This window comes from Lissotriton vulgaris, chromosome 5 (genome assembly GCF_964263255.1).
Source record: "Lissotriton vulgaris chromosome 5, aLisVul1.2, whole genome shotgun sequence".
Taxonomy (NCBI): domain Eukaryota; kingdom Metazoa; phylum Chordata; class Amphibia; order Caudata; family Salamandridae; genus Lissotriton; species Lissotriton vulgaris.
In genome coordinates, this window is record NC_141693.1 from 1,426,984,350 (window position 1) to 1,427,007,551 (window position 23,202).

Here is a 23,202-nt window from a genome sequence, read left to right on the forward strand (position 1 = left end):
AATGTATTTTCGTGATTCATTCAGATAGCATTTTCAAATGTCAAACTATATGCTTTGAATGAAACATTACTTTTAAAATGCGTACAGCACAAATGCTCTTTTCATGTACAACCAGTACCAATGCATTTTTATGCATTTTGGGTGGGTTTTTAACACATCATGTTTAGATATGTTTTATGTGTTTAGAACTCAGTAATGTCATACATATTAAAGTGGAGTGGGTGTTGTGTGGCGTTTTAGGCTCTGAGTGAATTTTCCCAATGCATGCCCTTATATAGGTACAATTCACATTGCTCTTATATAGGCATATAAATCAAACCCTTATTTAAACATAGCCCATGTAAACAAAATAAAGACATGGCTACTTCCACCCGTATCAAACGTCACAACAATTTCTTACAAAATTGGCTTAAGCAGTCAGGGAACTTCCCCTTGTTTAAATATTGATTTCTCCATGAACTCAGTTATTTTTACAATCAACAACTATTCCCAAGTAGTTCATTATGACGTTCTAATGCCCGACTTTATGTCAAACTATGGCATTCCTAAACACCTTCAAGGTATAAATATACCTTCACTTGCTATAGCAAACTACGGTGGTTCAGAGCAGTTCGACTATCTACTTGCCCGACGCAGCTTGCTACAGCAAGTGCCGAAGGAAGCCAACTCTCCAGCTGATGCACTGATCAGGAAGCTGTCCCTTCTCCTACCGAGAATCCATCTCAAGTGTTTCTGCCTCCCATTGCGGGGTGTTGGGAAATCGTGTCCCGAGACTGAGATACCAGACCTCCTTAATTCTAATTAAGGTATGGAGCTGATTAGAACCTAGAGAAACCTTTGGTAGATTCTTGGCAAAGAAAACTAAAACCTATGCTACACAATACTTTCTTCTACACGTTACTAGACTTCTGATAGGTACATTGAGGTAGGAGTATTTTAGAAGCACCAGTTGAGTATTTTAGCCTGTGTATTTATGTATGTATTTTTATATGGCTTAGAAACCGTACAATGCTCTTACAGTAATATTTTATAATACTATTCTTGCTGTACGCATTATACTTTGCAGTCTGCATAATAATTGTAGCAGTTCACTTCTCTTGCATTAGAAAAAAGACTGTTCAATAAACCTTTTATTGAAAAGGCCCGTCTCTCTATGTCTCTGTAACTCTGTAGAAACGAAGCATGCATGATTGACTGAGTGAAATACTTATCTATTGTTTCCGCGACTCAGAGATATATTCTTATTCTTGGCAAACAAAGTTGTCATGTTTATGCGGTTGTCAGAATCTAATCCCTTCTTGTGAATTCAAGAAAGTTTCTAGTGACTTCTGAGTTAGCTGGCACGCACACCATTATGTTTAGTATATTAGATAGAGACCTAGTTGACCTCAGTCTTACATCTAATCTACAGGATATATTATTCCAATGCACAGAGCCTATTGGGAATATAGGAATTATACTACAATGTTATGTCCCTTTAATACAGCGCCTCCCGCGGGTGGGAGCTTCAACATGACGTCCGTGGTCCGATGCCAGGAAGTCAGCGGTACATACCCTGCGTGCGGAAGAGCGTTGGACCGTCAAGAGGACGGGGGAAGAACAGACAATGAGAACACCGAGAAAGAGGGAGGCGTGATTGTCAAGTCTCCTGAGGACCCGGATGCACAAAAAAAGTAGGGAGCCCCATTGCTGCCACGAGGAGGAGAGAGCAATTCAATGCAAGGAACTGCCTGAGGCAACACCAGAGAGTCCACTCTGCCCAGAGAGGAGGAGGGCGGTGAGACTCCCCTGCCATGATCCAGGAGGGTCGTGGCCACCAGCAAGTACCTTTTTATAAGTATTTCACCACTGGTTGGTGGAGGTTGGGGTGGTAAACGGCACAAACCTGCTTCTGTGCACTGAGGCCCTAATTCCTTCCACCCTGACATACACTCACCATACCTGATTATTGTTTGTTGTGCTCTGAAGGACCTGTCCCCATTCCCCTGTTCCTGTGTCCTGGCATAGGAGAACAAGAGAACTAACAGACATCACCCAGAACACCTCGAGAGGCTGAGAGAGACTCACTGATATATAATGACTGAACAAAAAGGAGGAGCCCTCCAGGTTCTGTTACTCTTCTGACTCCATTTGACCCTTCCCCTCTTTAATTTTGGACTCACCAATACAATTCCTGACAAACCTCACTCCTGTCTCAGTATCCTAAATGCCCAGGTGGCCACAGTGGTGTCCGAAGCGGGATTTGTCATTTAAGACTGCCATGACCCGACCCATTACAATGGAGTCCATGGTCATCCAGTTAGCCGAAGGAGCAACAGCTGGTCATTGAGTGCCAAAACCAGGCAGCACAGACAGAGAGGGAAGCATTCCAAACCATCCTAAAATATCAAGCAGCCCTTTAAACCACCAACCAGCAAATCCAAGACACCGCAATCCTACATCTCACTGATGCTATGTCCACAGGCCGAGTTCACCCTAACATTCCCAGCTCAGTGCTGCAGAAATACCGGGAAATACCGGAAATATTTTTGGGGAAACTTCGAAAGGGTAGCCACAACAGCCACTTGCCCTCTGAGCGATGGGGCCAGTGCATAGCTCCCCTCCTATTTGGCGAATTACAGATGCTTTTCAGGCCGCTAACCCTGCCGGATTTACACACTACCTTGAGATTAAGAAAACCACCCTCGAAAGGCTAGGTATGACAATGAGTACTACAGGGCAAAGTTCCGTAAAGAGAGGTGGGTTATGGAAGATAACCCCAGTGCACTGTATTACCACATCAGGGACCTGGGGAAAAGGTGGCTACAACCCAACCTCTCCCCAATGGAAAAAGTTATGGAGAAGTACCCGGAGTACCAAGAGGCTCTCCCCACCAACACAATTACCTGGCTAAAACAACATCACCATTTGACGGTACAGACGGCAGTAGAACTGGCCCGTGCCTACCATAGGTCACCGGATGTTAGAGCCCAGCCTATAAGAGTCTCCCGACGCCCCAGAAGATGTTCCCCAGGCAGAGCGAGAATAGAAACACCGGACTGGGAATAGGGTTGACAAGACCACATATACACCCATTCCCTACACCAGCAGGCACTCAGTGTTTTAAGTGCTAGGAATGGGGTCACATCGCTAGAAATTGCCCAATAAAGAGCGAGGTGTGGAACCCATGAAAGTCTGGTTAACATGGGGTAGGGTGCTGGCCACAGGGGGTACTCAGCCAAGATACATGAAGGCCATCAATTTGAATGGCTGGTCTATAGATGCCATGTTGGACACTGGGTGTCACCACACCGTGATATCCAGGGAGCTGGTTCCCATCAGTCACATCACAGACGAGGCCCAAATACTGGTATCCTGTGTCATGGGGAGGTACGCCTATACCCTGTAGCCAATGTACTGATGGAAAAAGATGGGGACCCACAAGTATGTCAGGTGGGGGTGGTACCAGCACTCCTGGAAAAGGTCCTCCACGGAACGGATCTCCTCCGATTCGATAAGTAGCGAGTGTGTCCAAGCAAAACTGTGAGACCAAATGGCTATAGGAGGCACCATTTTCTGCCTCTTAGATACCATGGAACAAGACCAAAATCCCAAAGACAAAGTCAGAAAGGAGGAAAGAGCATGTCGCCTATTCAGCGGTTCTTGTTTTCCCCTGTCACTTGTCTTCTTTCCTCCCCAGAAAAGAGAGAGAGTGGCTGGTCTGAAGCTTTAGGACAGCTCAACGGGATGATAGCACCCTGGAACCAAACCCATGAAGAAGACCTCCATAACGTAGTCCCATATTTTTGTGTTAAGAAAAGGCTCCTCTATAGGATTAGCGGGGGCCCTCAATTCAAGAAAGATCAGCTGCTCATTCCCCTGGCATTCAGAGAACAGGCCTTGAATATAGCCCATAGTCAGGCCGGGAGTGGGCACTTTGGCCAGGAACACACACTTCGGTACTTATTGGAGAGGTTCTATTGGACCGGTGTGTATAAGGAAGTAGCCAGGTTTTGTGCCTCCTGTCCCAGGTGTCAAATGGTCAACCCCTCTACAGACAAAGGAGCCCCTCTACACCCCTTGCTTATTATCGATGTCCCTTTCTCACTAGTGGGAATGGAGCTGGTAGGCCCCCTTTTGCCCTCAGCTTGGTTCCACCAATACATATTGGTTTTGGTGGACTATGCCACAAGCTACTCTGAGGCGATACCTCTTACATTCATGACCACCCTATTGGTTGCTCAAGCCATGGTTTTTTGTTCTCAAGGGTTGGGTTTCCGACAGAAATCCTAACTACCAGGGGACGCCCTTTATGCCTCGGTTGATGAAAGAAGTTTGTAACCTTCTGGGGGTTCGCCAAATCCGAATGGCCATATCTCACCCCCAGACGGACGGCTTGGTGGAACGTTATAACCGGACTACAAAAACTATATTGAGAAAGTGTATCACTGCCACAGGTAAAGACTGGGACCGTAAACTCCCTTTAGTGTTGTTCGCAATTCAAACACATGAGCAGAAGTCCACGGGTTCAGTCCATTCCAACTGTTGTCTGGGCGCAGATCTCACACCCTTCTAGATATGATAGCCAAACAGTGGGTGGAGGAGGAGGATGAGGACAACCGTTGTTAGGATACTCTGCTACCTTAAAATCAACCCTATCAAATCTGTGGGAGGAGGTTTATTAGAACATAGAGAGGGCACGGCAAAATCAGAAAATGTAATACGATAAAGGCACACAAATTATAGAGCTAACAGTGGGAGACAATGTACTCAAATCAAATCAAATCAAAATCAGCTTTATTTGATTTTATATCGTAAAATCATAAAAGCACAATGTTAAAAAACAATTTAAAACAAGTACCATTTCCTATAAACAGTGTAATGATAAAAAATACAATCCATTTAAAAAGCATAAATACATGTCAAAATTCCATATATATGTACAAGAAGGGTGCAAGAACACCAGATTTTCCCAATAACTTCACATAATATGCCTGAACCTTATGACAGCCTTTTAGAAGGTAGAGGTAGCTTCAATAATATGTTCATTTTCTAACATTTGTATTCTTAAAAAAGCTATTCTGCATTATTTTAGGTGCCATCTTCAAAGAATGGGCAATAGGAAGCTTTTCCTCGGTGCAACATAATTATTACAGAATAAAGTGCAGTACATTGTGGTCAATTTAGACATGGACATATAGGGTGATGTTCTGTCCAATCGTTGACATTGGGAAATGTGTCCATCCTGAAAAAGGACCCACTGCGAAAGCATGCCGGGAGCATATGGGAGAAACTACTCGGTACCAATGTTAAGTAGGGTTGTATACCTGTGCAAGTGGACATTAAATGATTTGCCATGACCGATTTCTTTTCTCTCTCGATGAGCCATTGTTTATCCTCTAGGTGTTTCAGACATTAGATTTCTAAATGGGCAGCAGCTCCGGGACGGGTCTTCCACCTTTTTTTTTTTTAAAGTTGATCAAAACTATTCATTGAGTTCTGTGGAGGCAAAGGACGTACGTTCTGTCCGCGACCTCTACCTCTAGACACTTGTTGAACACCTCAACCTCGTACACCAGAAGCACCATTGGTACGCTGTAACAAAACCGGACAACTATTCTTGAAATGACCCTCTTCTTTGCAATACACACACTGATTAGGCCCATACTGGAAACGCTGTTGAGAAGACTCATTCCTTTGCGAGTTTCTCGAATATTGCTGAGGTTGCTGATTATCGTGCTGACTATTAGTACGGGGTGGATAAGCTTGTTGTAGAAGAACTTTAGTCTTCAATTCCTTAGTCTTCTTATCCGCTTTCTCTAACTCATCTTTGCGCCTATTTTCATAGTACTGGGCCGTAGCTAAAATATGTGTGGACGTGGACACAGCCCTAGCACTCTCGGAATCCTTCAACTTAGTGCACAACTCGGGAAGCAAATTATGCACAAACTTGTCAACGAACAATCTCTGGCCACCCTCGGTAGCCATATCCTGACCACTATGATCTACAAAGGTCTCCTCAAACCGCGTGAGAAAGTCGGACACAGTCTCATCTTTCTTCTGCTTACATGCCGACAACTTGTCCCAATTAACACGCACTTCCGGCATCAAAGTCTTCATGAAATTAATAATTCTACCAGGGAGTTGAGCAATCAGATCTTCAGGCTTAGCACCTCCAACTTGTCTATCGTTCGCAGCAACAATATTAACCCATGTATCACCCAATTCGTTATCATGATGGGGATATCCCTGATGGTTGGATAATCATGATGGAACTTGCTCATGTACTGTCCCGCAATGTTTATATAGACGGAGAAAAGCAAGGGGGCAAGGATGCACCACTGCCTCACCCCTCTTTTTATGGGGAACTTAGCTGAGAATTCTCCCTGTTTCCCATACCGTACCCTCGTACCTGCCCCCCTAAATACTTCCTTTATGAACAGCAGCAGGGGTGGGTCCAACTCTAGATCTTTAAGGGTTTCCCACAGCATGACGTGTTTGATACAGTCAAAGGCGGAACTTAAGTCCACAAAGGTGAGGAAAAGTTTGCCCTTCTTAGCTTTTGTGTATTTATCAATGATCAAAGACAAATTAAGCCCCTGTTCAGTGGTGCCTAAACCTGGTCGAAAACCATATTGGAAGACTGATAAAACACCTGTCTCTTCGGCCCATGTCTCAATCTTATTTAAAATAGCCAATCCCGCTATCATCAAGAAGTGTCCCGTGTCTCTGTTTGCCAAGACAGGGGAACTCGAAGGCATCGGGCGTTTTCCCTGACGCTGCTGGGTTCTAAAACCCGGTCCTTCACCTTGATCAATATTATCGTTTGCTCTCAGCATACGGGAGAAACTACTCTGTTCCAATGTTAAGTATGGTTGTATACCTGTGCAAGTGGATATCAAATGATTTGCCATGACCGATTTCTTTTCTTTCTCGATGAGCCATCGTTTATCCTCTAGGTTTTTCAGACAGTGTATCTTTAGGGATTTTCTAGAAACAGATTCCAAGCTGCTTGGATTATGAAAATATTCTGGGTGGCCTATATCGTGTGTCATACTTTTTATGTAACCGATCCAAGGCAGGTTTGCCACCCCATCCAAAATGAGGCAGTCTTTCATTACGTCCCTGTTGAAGCCCATCTCTATCGACACCCATAACTTGTGCCATAGAAGAAGGGGGATAATCATTACTGTGTCAGAAATATGTACAAGACAAAGTTCTCTGTGACAACAATAAGTAGTGGTCGAACTTGGAGCCGCCAATAAACAACGCATAAAAGTGTTTTCACAGCGTTTTATTTGGTCCGCACATTCAATATCCCATATGCCAGCCCCATATGTCCTTGTTGAAATACATTTAGATTTATAAATGGCCAGCAGCTCCGGGACGGGTCTTCCACCTAGTTTTTTTGTTTAAGTTAGTAACAGCTCCTATGGCTCTCGAGAAAGTCAGCTTTCTGCTGTTCATGTCTGATTTCCATGAGCCCTTCCTGTCAAAGGTTAAAACTAGATAAGAGAATTTATCCGTACTCACAATTTTTTTATTATTAATAAAGATATCGCATGTCGTCCTCAATCTTGTACCACAGCTCATGGTAAATGTCTTTGCGATATTTACCTTTAAACCCCGCTCCGTCAGGTAAGCAACAAAATTTGAGACCGACCGTTGCAAGCCCAGCTGTGTCCGTGACATTTTGACAGCGTCATCTGCGTGTAATAAAATAGGGATGGGGATATCCCTGATGGTTGGATAATCATGATGGAACTCGCTCATGTACTGTCCCGCGCTGTTTATATAGATGGAGAAAAGCAAGGGGGCAAGGATGCACCACTGCCTCACCCCTCTTTCTATGGGGAACTTAGCTGAGAATTCTCCCGGTTTCCCATACCGCTCCCTCGTACCTGCCCCCCTATATACTTCCTTTATGAACAGCTGCAGGGGTGGGTCCAACTCTAGATCTTTAAGGGTTTCCCACAGCATGACGTGTTTGACTCAGTCAAAGGCGGAACTTAAGTCCACAAAGGTGAGGAAAAGTTTGCCCTTCTTTGCTTTTGTGTATTTATCAATGATCAGGGACAAATTAAGCCCCTGTTCAGTGGTGCCTAAACCTGGTTGAAAACCATATTGGAAGACTGATAAAAACACGCCCCATGTCTCAATCTTATTTAAAATAGCCAATCCCGCTATTTTCATAAAGGCATCCAATAAGGATATCGGGCGATAACACTTAGGTTTGTATCTGTTCCCTTTCTTGAATATGGATATCACTATGGCATACACCCAGGTTGGAAGGAACCCATGATGGATACAACTAAAAAATACATTAGTTAAAAGATGGTCCCATAATCTTATGTTAGACTTATAAGCATCCACCTGGCGCTTTCCTTGAGGCACTATCATTGATGGTCTTAGTGACTTCCTCAAGGGTAATCTTAATCTCTAGGGGAAATGGTCCTTTATCAATATTATCATTTGCTCTCAGTGCAACTGTCTCTATCACGTTATCGTCTATGGTCTCATCCTTATAGAGCCCTGAAAAAAAGTCTACCCACCTGTCATCGGAAATGACCATATCTATAAAATCTGTCTCTTTATTGTTAAAAAAAGGGGCATTGGCAGCTCTCCAGAAGTCAATATTATCTTTGTTTATACAGGCCTCATGTTGGGCATCCCATGCTTCCCTTTTTAAAATTGTTCTGTGGTTTTTTTTGGCCAAATGGTACAGGGATCTCGCCTGCCTTATTTTTTCCCTGCACCTCGGTTCATCGTGCAGAGCCTTTTTTTAAATGAGATAGGGCCTTTGTGCATTCTTTGTCAAACCAGCCCTGTGAGAGTTGCTGGCCTTGGCATTTTTGTCTTGTTAATAACGTCCTGGCCTCAATTGTGATTTTGAGGAAGGCGCTAAATATTTCTCATACCCTCCTCGGAAAAGAAGCTGCTAGCGACCTGTCAAGGGCTTTATTGTGTTACAGGACAAGTGACCCCCGTTACCGATAGAATAGCATTGTCCAGAAGAGGACCCCATGGACAGGTGTACCTCATCAATTTGTTAAATAAATGGGAAGAATCCTCCTCAGAGCAGAGACGCTGTTGTTTCTATTAACCACATCACATACACTAAGCCTTTGGAGATGCCCGTCCAACCCTTCTGCTTGACGTCTGTGGAGGAGCCAATAACAGGGGAAACACTTAGCATTGGTCAAAGACACCTGCTTTACAACCTATTAGGCTGTTTCCCAGGGCTCTGTTCTAGCAACCCTGAGAGGACATCCCTGGTAAAACACAACATAAAAACAGAGGTAGAAAAAATCGTAAAACTAAGGCCTTATCGCTTCTCAGCTGCCAGGCTGTTGAACAAGAAGTGGAAGCAATGTTACCGGCTAATATCATAGAAGCCTCACAAAGTAACTGGTGTTCCCTGGTGGTGTTAGTACCCAAACCAGATGGATTTTGAACTGACTTCCGCCAGTTGAATGCCCACTCCAAATTTGACTGTTATCCCATGCCGAGAGTTGATGAGCTCATAGAAAAACTGGGAGGGGCTTGTGTAATGTCCACCATCGACTTGACAAAGGGATACTGGCAAATACTGCTCAGTCCAGCCGCCAGAGAGAAAACAGCCTTTTCCATGCCATGCGCCCTGTATCATTTTAAGGTCATGGACAATAGGGGCCCCGCAACCTTCCAAACACTAATGGGAGTTATTTTACGAGCTCATCAACAGCTTGTAAATTCTCCTACCAGTGATAAAGGACACACCCTCAACCTCAATGAAGAATCTTGATCAGGAAAGTGAGTCCCTCATTGGCAGGTTAAAAGAGGCCATAGACAAGGTGGCCCTGCTCGGAGGGTGAGAGTTAGGAACAAGGGCAAAGGGGCCCCCTTGTACAATGAGGACCTGAGGGGAAGGAAACAAATGTTGCGCTAACATGAGAGGGCTTGGCGCGAATTATATGGCCCAGTGGCTCTTAGTTAGGTAATTCATCACAGAATGTATTCACCTGGTTTATTCATTAAATTACCACAGACTCAGTTCAATTTAAAGTTTTATCTGAAATATTTAGGGCTATATGTAGGTAGCCCATTTGCGATCGCAATTAGGGCAGTGTGCTATGTAGCACACAAAAACCCACATGCAAAATAAGGAATCACAAAATTTGTGATTCCTTATTTTGCAATTGCATTTAAGGAATCGCAAATTGTGATTCCTTAAATGCAATATAGGAAGCACCCAAGTTGTGCGAATTATGGCTTAAGGAATCGCAAAATACCACCAACTTCAGGTTGGTAGTTAATTGTGATTTCTTTGAAAAATTCACTTTTTGGCATTTTTCAAAGAGCCATGTGTGTCACATACAGGCCCTTAGGGCATGTATGTGGGACACATGTGCACACATGTTAATTTCAGGGGGGCAACAGGGTGTCCTATTGACACCCTTGCAACTCTGAAATTGCAGTTCGCTCAGTAAGGAGGCTATTTCCTAGGAAGCCTTGCTTGGAGACATTGCTTGAGGTCAAGAGGGTGGCACAGCGGCCTGCGGGAGCTGGAGAGGGGAGTGCTGAGTCCAGCAGTGCATGTAACAGTAATTATATTATTTTGGAAAAAGGGCATAAAAAAATGGGGACTACCTCGGTGAAGTTCGGCAGTCTTCCTCCAAAGAAGGCTTATGGGGAAAACATTCTACTGGATCTTTTGGACAAGAGGTTGTCATCCAGGGAAATCCATTGGATGAGCTGTCCACTGAAGAGAAAGAAACTGAATCCATTTGATGAGCTGGGCACTGCAGGGAAGGAGTCTGAGGAACTTGGAAAGATAGAGGGCTAACCTGCAATAGCCCATGGGGCTGTGGGAAGTGTGTAAGTCGATTTCTGGGAAAGGTAACTACTGGTATGTGTGGACATTCTTAGGCTGTGAAGTATGTGAATTGAGTGCTGAGAAAAGTAAATATCAGTGTATGTGGGAATTCAGACATTTGAGTATTCATGTAGTGTTAAATTATGGCAACGTAATCAATATGAGCATCTCCAGTTTTTTCACAGGATCTTAGGGTTCCATGTATGGGATGTGATAACTGCACGGAAACGTTTGAAAACTTTCTTGGAGGCATTTGTTGCTAAAAGAAAAGTGGTAATTCTAAAACACATTTTGGGGCTGGAAGGCACAAAAGTTCTCAGGCCTTTGCCAAGACCTGTAATGGAAGGGAGAAATGTAGATGAGGGGTCTGATGCGGGGAAGATGATGAGTACAAATGTGCTATGAGAGTGCTGGAAGAGAACTATGGTAGGAAGATTAGCATTGTGGTTGAAAGACACAAGTTCCATTTCCACACCCAGATGCAGGAGGAAACCATAGCGCAGGATGTAGCAGTTTTGAGAAGGTTGGCCATTTTAAGTTGATTCAGAGAACTCTGGGATGAGATATTAAGGGATCAAATGATTAACAGGACAAACAATATAAAGGTTCAGCGGAACCTTTTAAGCATGAAAGACCCCACTTTAGATAAGACGATTGAAGTGGCTAAGCGTATGGAGGATACCTCTAGATATGTCAAGGAATTGGGTGGGGCTGCTGCTAGGGGAACAAGTGAACCAGACAAGAAAGAAGTGGAAACTCAACATGTTGATAAAAAGAGAGGGGCATATTATCAAGGGATTTATCTCTGCTTTTTTGGCTTTAAAAGCCAAGAAAGCGGAGATAAAATTATCTCCCTATCAGCAACAGGGTGCTAACACACAAAATCGCATGTTAGCACCCTTTTTCTCTACGCTTCCCCTTGCATCTCTAATGAGATGCAAAGGGGGCGTTCCAGAGAAAAATAATAGGAGAAATGTTGTTGAGCGACATTTCTCCTATTATCAAGGATATCGCTAACCCTGTTAGTGATAAAAAAAAGCAGCGCTAACCGCGGTTAGCGCTGCTTTTTTTACTCCTGGTATTTTCCTGACTTAGCCATGATATCCAATGGAAGGTGGATATCATGGCTAAGTTTGTGAGCCCCTGTCATCAAACTAACACCAAACTTTGAGAGATTATCGTTGGTTTTCCAGCGATAATCTCTCATTTGGCAGTTAGCGTGAGGATTTTTATCACTTCTGAGATAAACGTTGCTAATAGCAAGTTATCTCCGCGATAATTTCGGGCGATGCTTAGCGATAAAAAATCGTTGCAAAGCCTAGTTAACGATAAATATCGCTACTCATTGGTAATATGCCCCAGAGTGTGTTATATGTGTGGTAGTACATGTACACGGCAGAGGCAATTTATTGCCCTGCTGGCAAGAGAAAGACCCCTAAGCGAAGAGGAAAGGTCGAGGCTATGGGTGTCAGCCTCCAAAAACAAGGTTACCCCGCAGCTAGCACAAACAAAATACTGGATACTACACAAGCTACACTGGACACCAGCCAAACTAGAAGCGGTAGGAGCCAGAGACGCAGACACATGTTGGAACTGTCTAAAGGCCAAAGGTGACCTATCCCATGTACTATACGAATGTCCCAAAGTCAAAACTTTCTGGAGTAAAGTATATGACTTTGTAGACACACTCTTTGGGTGCAACATAACGCGGGGCCTCCCGGGCCTAGCAGCGGCATTCATGGCCACAGAGCTCGACTCCAAGGAAGATCGGGACCTAGTTGACCCATTGCTCACGGCAGCAGCCAAAACTATCTTAGCCAACTGGAAAAGCACAGCCAAAGCCACCTTTAAGCGATGGTTCAACTGGGTAACCTTTCTGAGGGGAGCCGACAACATCACCGCAAACCACCGGCCAGCAAATCCCACAGCCAGAGGGGGAATGTGGACAGCCCTGGATGCCCACCTGGAACGATAACCCCCCCCCCCCTCTACTCCCCCCTCTTCTTCTTCTCTCCTTCTCCTTCTTTCCTTTTTCTCCTTTCTCCTCTATTTCTCTCCGCAGGCAACAGTCAAGCAGCGTTTGTAATAATGCCAAATTGCCAATTTGTCTTGACTCTGCATTGTATTATACGTACATTTTATTTTCAACTTAATACTTTGAAATAAAAAAAAAGTGTTGATGGTGAGTGAAAAGGAATCACAGACTACGGGTCAGTCAGGGGATACAAGTGAAGAGTATTGCCCACCAAAATGTGCAATCAAGTTTAAGGGCAGAGCAGTTCATGTTTGGGTTGATTCATGCACACCGTTTATGATTATAGACAAATCGATATAGGAAGGATTCGATGAGTGTGAGTTGTGATCCCCGAATGTGGAACCCAAGGGGTATTGTGGGGACAAATTGCCAGTATTGGGCTTTTTCTGTGCAGAATTGGAATTTCAGGATTGGAAGGTGATGGGAAAGATGTTTGTGTTTGAGAAGGTGAGCTCTTGTTAAGATGGACAGAGCAACGTTCATTGGGTATGATTTTAAACACTAATCACCCGGAACAAATGGGTGAAACCCCCATATCTCCAGTAGCTTTACCTGAGCAAGCATGGGGAAAGTTGGCATTGGACATATGTGGTCCCTTTTAGTATTTGTATGTGGTTGAAAGGTATGCAGAGGAGATGATGGACTGTTTCTCTACATGACCAGACGTGACATTTATAACAGAAGTAAAGGTGTCAAATATGGTTGCGTTCTGTGATGATGTGCTTCGACAAGAGGGTTGTCCTGCCACAATACTGACTGATAATGGTCCTCAGTTTATTTCAGGGGAGTTTGAGTATTTCTTGGGAAGGTGGAAGATTAATCACTGTAGAACTGCAGCGTACCATTCCAGTGGGAATAATTTAATGGAGCACTTTTACTGCGTGTTGTATGAGTTACTTACCATCGGTAACGATGTATCTGGAAGAGATGTTGTCTAGCTGCAGATTCCTTAACTTAGAATATTACCAAGAGTGAAACTGGATCCGCCACATGACCCGGCCCTAATTTCTTCCTCCCACGTGCCCAAAAACTGTGAAAGTAGGGGAACAGTGTGCGAGGAGTGAAAAATAAGTCTCACCTTTAGGACTTTATAAGTGTTTAGTTATCCAGCACAATATCCTTGGTGCAACAACATCAAGGGTTGCATGGCTAAACACTTATAAGGTCTCAAAGGGGAGACCTATTGGCTATGCCATTGCTTGTTTTTTCTTCTTGTTAACAGTCCTGCACAGTGGGTGAGAGGACAGAAATAACCTTTTAAATGCAAATGTCAGCATCTTGCTGCTTGTAAGTTAACAGACGTAGAAACACCAAAGCATTGCCGAACCAGACGATACCATAACCATATCAGCAGCAACTGCTGAAAGTGTGTGAGGGAGACACAGAGAGAAAAAAAATGGTGATGGCCCCCCTTACCCGAGCCCATCATCAGCCTAGAGATTGGTGTGTATAAGGTGGCAGGCCTGCATCACCCCTGTGATAAGATCTCCTTTTAACAGGCACAGCATGTACCGCGGGCATCGCCCTGCAAAGGCTGCCAGCACATTTGCCTAGAGGTGGGCGAGTAACTGAAAGCTCGAGCCGGAGGCCCTACTCTGGCTCTGCTCGAGGCTCTCTTGAACCCTCGAGCCTAAAACGAGCTGAGCTTTCAGTTCTATTCTGCCTCCCACCACTCACACAAATCTCATGTACCAGAAGTCAAGAATAAGCAGTAACCTTTGATAGTAAACTATCTAATTCAGTGCTTAATTTGTTTTAAAAAATAAGTAAGTACCAGCACCATTCTCAGGAGGCCACTGCACCTTGCACCACCCGTTTTCCTGCCAGTGTTGTCAATGACAGTACGAATATACATATGGCTGGGATGCCTGTTACCCCCTCCCAACACAATCCCCAAGGATGGGAAGACGGACGCAGTTCTGAACTTTTGGAAGGCGGGAGGGAGTTACCCTCCCGGGCGTATTTATTAAAATATGAAACAAAATTAAAACATTAAAATAACAGTTTCATATCATGTACAATTTTTCATTTATACATTACGATGCAGTCACGTTTATTGGCTAACCTTAACAAATCTCTCATACAAAGGTTCTCCTAGCCGAGTCTAAACATCCTGCAAATGCATACTTTCTAAATAAAAATTGTACATCCTAACATAACGGGCCAACGGCAAGGTCGTAACCGGTGTCAGATCCCTACTACCAGAACTCCCCCCTCACGTGTGAGGGGCGGGCGCACAGAGGACTGTACCTCTGTGCCAATCTTCCAATTTCCCTTGTCTTAGCAGGGGCCCCTCATTTAACTCGACGCCATCTTAATGGTCGTCCGAGGACTCGTGTGAGGTGTCTAGAAGGTAGCGTGGACCCCCCTCCCACCCCACACTGTTCATCACATCCGCCGTCGCCGATATCCTGGCCCCGGGAAATTCCTAGGAGGGGCATTGAGCCGCCGCCTCCCCTGGGAGGGGCCTATGACCGCCTTCCCTTCGGCGACCCCATACTTAGTGGGTGCCGCCTCCCCGTGTGAGGGGCCAATGGCCCCTCCCCCCGGGCGCTCCCATCCATAATGGGTGGCGCCCCTCCTCTAGGGATCTTGAAATTACTGCTCACCGATCATGACCTTACCGCCCGACCAAAATAAATACGACGTTTTTGAACCTAATGAGAGAGCGATAAAAGTGGTTAAACTGAATATTGTCATATTCATCCACTTATCTATACATGCAACACATTTTTAATTAGACTGTGATAATCCGCTCAAATAACTGTTACGAAGCAAATCTTTTTATTGCAGTTCAAACATTAATATCTTTATTATAATCCAAAAAACCTGAAAAAAAAAGATACTGTCAAAGCCAATCAACTACATTGCACTACTAACGCTGCCATCAGGGGCTGGTGGGTGGGTCAAAATTGCTCCTTGTTCCGTCGAGGGCTCACGTGCAACAAGAGGGTGCAGCTTCCAAGCACAGGAACAAGAGGATGCTTCTTTGGATTGTTGCTCCTTTTATTCCTCTTCGGGAGGGCGTGTACCCTCCTCTGGTACGCCTACGGGGCGTGGCCATCGGTGTAGGTGTCTAGGACAACCCTTCTTGGGCAGGAAAAGGCGCGCCCCGGCTACGCCGCTTCGGGCATACCAGCCGAGACACGCCCCCCGCCCAAAATGGCTTCCCGGGGGGATCCGGGCACCCTACCATACGTTCGGGGGGACCGAGTGGTCGCCCCTTTCCATATGGCCGGGATGCCTGTCACCCCCTCCCAACACAATCCCCAAGGATGGGAAGACGGACGCAGTTCTGAACTTTTGGAAGGCGGGAGGGAGTTACCCTCCCGGCCGTATTTATTAAAATATGAAACAAAATTAAAACATTAAAATAACAGTTTCATATCATGTACAATTTTTCATTTATACATTACGATGCAGTCACGTTTATTGGCTAACCTTAACAAATCTCTAATACAAAGGTTCTCCTAGCCGAGTCTAAACATCCTGCAAATGCATACTTTCTAAATAAAAATTGTACATCCTAACATTACGGGCCAACGGCAAGGTCGTAACCGGTGTCAGATCCCTACTACCAGAACTCCCCCCTCACGTGTGAGAGGCGGGCGCACAGAGGACTGTACCTCTGTGCCAATCTTCCAATTTCCCTTGTCTTAGCGGGGGCCCCTTATTTAACTCGACGCCATCTTAATGGTCGTCCGAGGACTCGTGTGAGGTGTCTAGAAGGTAGCGTGGACCCCCCTCCCACCCCACACTGTTCATCACATCCGCCGTCGCGGATATCCTGGCCCCGGGAAATTCCTAGGAGGGGCATTGAGCCGCCTCCTCCCCTCGGAGGGGCCTATGACCGCCTTCCCTTCGGCGACCCCATACTTAGTGGGTGCCGCCTCCCCGTGTGAGGGGCCAATGGCCCCTCCCCCCGGGCGCTCCCATCCATAATGGGTGGCGCCCCTCCTCTAGGGATCTTGAAATTACTGCTCAACGATCATGACCTTACCGCCACAGGCCGGAGAGTTGACCGGCTATCCAGACCCCCCACACTCCTACCAAAGGTCATGATTATACAAACCCTTTAACCATGCTATGAAGTCTCCTATGAGTAAGACATTCCCCTCCCGGGACAAATGAACCCCATCTTCGAGATACATGTTATCCCCCCGAATACATCCATGCGGAATACAGTGCAACTGTGCTGAACGAAACAATCTACCCAGTTTGTTATTGACTTTCTTAACTGAATGATTCAAAGCTGAAACAGAGAGGGCCCCCCGCCACACCTTCCTTGGAATCATGTGTGACCATGCTATCGTGCACCCCGGAATCCTCTTTGCCAACCAGCTAACAGTGGATAAAACCCGCTCGAGGAGTATTCGCCGACCGAGCGCCACCAAATCATTGCCACCCAGATGCACTATGAGTATAGACGGCGGTGACCTTGTCCGCCCTAACAGTTCCTCGACAAAACATTGAAACCGGTCAATACAGAGCCCGCCCCTTCCGTGGAAGGTAACCCTGTACCCGTATTCCCCAGCTGCGTGAATCATGTCACCTGCTTTGAATACGTCTGCGGCACGCCTCACGTATGAGTGGCCCACGACCCACACCACTCTTTCCTCAGCCGGTGATCTTTGACCGCTGGTCCCCAGGTGTCGGGTCGACTGCACAGTCCACCCCGCCTCGTAAGCTCGCGAAACTGTAAATCAAACAAAAACAAGAAGCGTGAGTGCATCACATTAGCTTCACAACATGTGCAACCGCACATACCTTTTATAACAGGTCGAGGACCAACGCCCCAGTTGGTTCACCTGTTCCACACTTTGACCCCTGGCTGTAGCCTCTGTAGCAGCCCCGATCCTAAAGGAATGGGTCCCAAAATCGCCCGGGTCCAGGCCCGCTGCCGCGATTGCCATTGTAAACACCCGCTGAAACTGAAACCTAGTCAGTGGGGTGGCGTCAGTGTGTCTCAGCAAGCTTCCCCCCCATGTTACAGCCCTTTGCGCTAAATATTCCTCAACGCACTTCACTGGGCACATGGGGGACCCCCGCATGCGCTGGACAACAATACTGTCCCCTATAGCACCTTGATCGGTCTTGGACATTGCTATTGTGATTACCATAGAATCACCCTTGATCAAAATGTGATCCCGACACAGTCCCCCCCCCCACATCCTGCTTATTTTTTGCCACCAGCTCGCTCACCCGCATAGCCCCATGGAATGCTAATGCGAAAGCGGCCCGGAATAGCACTGCCTCGGACTGGGAAGAACATGTGGCGGGGAGTACTGACATCAACAAGGACAACCTCTCTAGCCCAATCGGGCGCCTCTCGTCAGCTTTATGACCCTCGAGGCGTTGCCACCCACGTAGTGCCTTCTTTACCAGGAAGGACGATGTGGGGTCCTTGATGCCATGGGCCTGCGCCATGAATGCAATGGCGGCCCGGTGCCTATTGGCCGATGCCGCAGATCGGCCTGCCTTGTGGAGCGCCACTAATGAGGACATACTCCTCCTGGCCCTACTTATCTCCTCCCGCTGGACCCAAAAAAGCACTATAGGAACGAAACGCCCCTTCGTATGCCTTCCATGTCCTGGGGGCTAAACTTGCTCCCACAAGGTCCTGTAATCCGGGGCACCGAGTAACCAGAGAGCTTCGGGAAATGGTGCTGCCACTAGGTCCGCGGAAGGTAGATAACCCCTGAAGGCCTGCATACGGGAACGAGAGAGTGCATCAGCCGCTTCGTTCAACACACCCGGCACGTGCCTTGCCCTAAACTGTACGTTCGGTCTCATGCAAAGTAGTACAATTTCCTTCAATAATCTCAAAATCAACTTGCAGCGTGCTGCCTGGTTATTTATGCATTCAACAACGGTCATGTTATCAGACCAAAATATCACTGAACGATCACGGAAATTATCCGGCCATGCCTTCAGGGCCACCAAAATGGGAAACAACTCAAGGAACCCAATGTTACCTGTCAGCCCACTGGTGTGCCACCATGCCGGCCATGTTTGCGCCGACCATTGATTACCAAAGATGGCGCCGAATCCTACGCTCCCCGCCGAGTCGGTCCACAAACCCAGCTCGTCCGAGGACGCTGGTGGTTTGCTCCATACCACTCGACCGTTGAAATCCGCCAGAAATGCCAACCAAATGCGCATATCCTGGCGAACCTCTGCAGACAGTCTCGTGCGGTGATTTCCTTCTTTGAGACCGACCATGGCTTGAGCAATAGAGCGGGAAAAGGGGCGGGCCATTGGTATCACTCTGAGGGCAAAGTTAAGCTGGCCCACCGCTTGCTGCAACTGCTGGAGAGTTACCTTTTCCTTGCTAATGCACAATTCTAGCGAGGCCCTGAATTTCATTACTTTGTCCCTGGGCAAACGGAAGCATCCCTCCACTGAATCAAGGTCAATTCCAAGAAACTCGAGTAAAGTGGATGGCCCCACCGTTTTACCTGGTGCCAATGGCACGCCAAACCGTTTCATGAGATTGCAAAATTCCTTTAAAGCCTGTGCACATTTCGTGTCACCGGCTGGCCCAAGAACAAAAAATCATCTAGGTAATGCATCACCTGTGTATAGCGCGTAGCTCTGGTGAATGCCCATTGCAGAAAACAACTGAATTTCTCAAAATAAGCACAAGAGATGGAGCAACCCATTGGCATACATCTATCTATGTAATAGCGTCCTTGAAACACAAAACCTAACAGACGCTGATCCTGAGGGTGTACCGGGAGCAACCGGAACGCTGATTCAATATCTGATTTAGCCATCAGCGCTCCGGGCCCCAGGCGATTCAACATGGCGACGGCCTCATCGAAGGATGTGTACCGCACCGAACAGACTCCTGGATCAATCGCATTGTTTACCGAAAGACCCCTAGGAGCCGACAAGTTATGGATTAACCTAAACTCACCCGGGTCCTTCTTGGGGACAACTCCCAACGGTGAACAAATGAAATTAGGAACCGGCGGGTGCCTATGTGGGCCGGCTACCCTGCCCCGGGCAACCTCCTTCGCAATCTTGCTTTCCACAACCCCTGGGTGCTGCTGAACAGAGAGTTGATTTTTACACAGAGATTCCCCCCGAAAATCCCCCGCCGGGATGTGGAAACCATACGAGAAACCGTCCCGTAACACCCCAGCGGAGACATGATCAGGGTATTCGTTTAGCCAGGGGATCATTGCCATGATATCTACGGGGGTAGGTAGTGGTACCCCTCGGCCGATATTAGACCTGTTTGGCACCTCCTCTACCCCCGGTATCCCCATTCTTGGCTCTGCACGAACTCTCAGGGTGTGAGGAATGTCCGCAACCCGCACACTCATGCCTGAATTTACATGTCCCTTGCGGCCTCGTGCACTTGCCTCTGTTAAAATTCCAGCAAACCCCTTTCCTACCCCCATTCCCACCACTCTTGGGTTGGTGATCACCTGCAGGGCTTGCTCGAAAGGACGCCGCCGATTGATGGCGGGAAGGCGCCGACCCATACTCGCCAAGCGAGGACGACTTTGTCGTGCCCGACAGGAGCTGCTTCTGCCAAGAGACGGAGTCGAGACAGTCCCACGTCAGAGACGAATCGTGCTCCTTGGCCTTACGAAACTTACTATCATAACCCCTCCATTGGTCGCCCTCATATGTTTCATAGAAATCCATTATGCATGTCTGATAACAAGCCAATTCAGTCATAATCTCTGGCTTACGTTCACCCATAATAGCAGTAAACATCCCAAAGGCCTTGGCCCAATTAGAGATCGTCTCATCCACCCTGAAGCCCGCCATTTTTGCGCGCCACACACTCGGATGCCACAAATCTTTTTGAGCTTTAACATACTCAATCTCATGATGGTCAGACAGGAGCGAAAACATATTTACATATTTTTCAGCCCAAATCATCTCTTTCGTGGCCAGTGGGATATGCTGAACTACTTTCTCCCTTCTTGAGGGCAAAGACCCCCCATTCGCCATTGGTAATGGCTGCTTACCAGACTCCATAGCTGGTCCCGCTGATTTTCCACCGCCAGCCGCTGGTTCTTCCGACGGAATCTGTGGGGGGACAAGAGGGAGATTCGCCTTCGCAGCATCTCGCGATTGCCGCAACTGCTTCATTAGCAACCTAGCCTCTTGGGCCATGTCTCCGGGTGCCGCTGTACCCTCGGCATTCTTACCAAGCCGTGCGGCCAACTGGGCGGCCAACTCCGGAGGCATTTCCTCCTCGCTAGTGGGCGTAACTACAACCGGAATCGGTCGGCCTGCATCCGGGATCGGTACCGGGGCCGCGACTGGACTAACCGGGCTTACCGGGGGTGACTCGGGAACCGGGGACTCCCCCCCTGCCGCCCCATTCCTGGCCCTTTTTCCTCTCCCTGCAGGGACTACTCCCGGCAATGCTGGTCCGATGACTTTCTTCGGTCTGCCCGTATTATTCATTGCCGCCATCTGCTTTTTCATGTCAGCCATATCTTTTACCAGCATGCGGAGCATCTGCTCCGTCCCTGCCTTCTTTCCGACCTTCTTGCCAGGCATCGTTGTCGAATATTCGACCCTTGCTGCTTAGCTGCTCAACGAGGTCCTGGATCCGGAGGTCCGAAGTCGCTGGGGGAGAAGGCTCCTGGAAGAGAAACACAAAAAATTACAAGTTCTCAAAATTGCTCCTTGTTCCGTCGAGGGCTCACGTGCAACGAGAGGGTGCAGCTTCCAAGCATAGGAACAAGAGGATGCTTCTTTGGATTGTTGCTCCTTTTATTCCTCTTCGGGAGGGCGTGTACCCTCCTCTGGTACGCCTTCGGGGCGTGGCCATCGGTGTAGGTGTCTAGGACAACCCTTCTTGGGCGGGAAAAGGCGCGCCCCGGCTACGCCGCTTCGGGCATACCAGCCGAGACACGCCCCCCGCCCAAAATGGCTTCCCGGGGGGATCCGGGCACCCTACCATACGTTCGGGGGGACCGAGTGGTCGCCCCTTTCCATTCAGTATTGTACAAATTTATGTGTCACTGTTGTCTGTCTTTTTTGTATCAATTTTGCTGGTCAATATTGAATCCTTTTGTATTTTTCTCATTTTCTTAATTGTTTTAACTTGTGTATAGTGGTGCTATTGTCCACTTGCTCTTTTAAACATATTGTGCAATTAATAAATTGTGGTTTTCTGACTTTATATATGAATTGTGTTAATTGTTTTGTGCACTAAGGGGCATATTATCAAGGGGGTTTATCTCCGCTTTTCTGGCTTTAAAAGCCAAGAAAGCGGAGATAAAATTATCTCCCTATTACCAAGCTGTCGCTAACACCAGTTAGTGACAGCTAATAGGAGATAGCGACCATCTTGGGCCTTGCTTTGCATGTCAGTGATATTTATCACTAATGACATGCAAAGTGGGCGTGCCAAGATGTTAGGGACTGGAAACAGTCCCTAACATCGCTATCTCCTATTACCAACTTTTGGAGATATTCGCGCTAAGCGTGAATATCTCCAAAAGCTAACACCTGCCCTGAGCAGTTCTTAGCCATGTTATCCAATGGGAGGTGGATAACATGGCTAAGAGCATTTGCTCGATAATGCATGAATATCGCTGACTTTTCAGCGATATTCATGCATTTCGGCCGTTTTTTATCGCATTTGCGATAAACCTTGTTAATAGCAAGGTTTATCTGCGCTAAAAACCGCCAATGTGCGGCGATAATTTTTGTCTTTAAACAAGTTAGAGACAAAAATTATCGCTAGTTGTTGGTAATATGCCCCTAAGTGGTTAAAATTTTAAACTCTACTCAAGGGAACTTTTCCTGTTTTCTGGTCAATGACAGTACAACACAACTACTAACCATAGCACTCCTACAAGTATGACAACACAGACTATTTCAGGCCAACAAAAGCTATAAGAACGGCATGGGCAGCAGGTATTATTTATTTTTAGTGTTGATTGAAGTACTAGACACTTTGTTGTGCTCATCTCAAAATTAGACAGTGACACCATGTGGTGGACTGTCATTGGTGCCGGTTTTGAGGATTAAGTGCAGGTGCCAAACACGGGAAACCACAGACTTAAACTAAGCACTGACCTGAATTGTATAACAGAACACATGGGACACATTCTGGCTTCCCCACTTCACTAAGTTGGTCAATATTTTATTTCCTCGAGCTTTTCTTCATTATCAGATATGAGCACACCTTCAGATATGTGCGTTGTACAAAAAAACTGTTTTTTTATTTAATAGATTATAATGCTGCATCATTTATAACCAGAATCTAGGCAACATATTTGTTGCACGACAGTTGACTCACCTATTAGTTTAGTTATTAATAGCTTTGTTGTCAAACCATCCTTTTTAATAA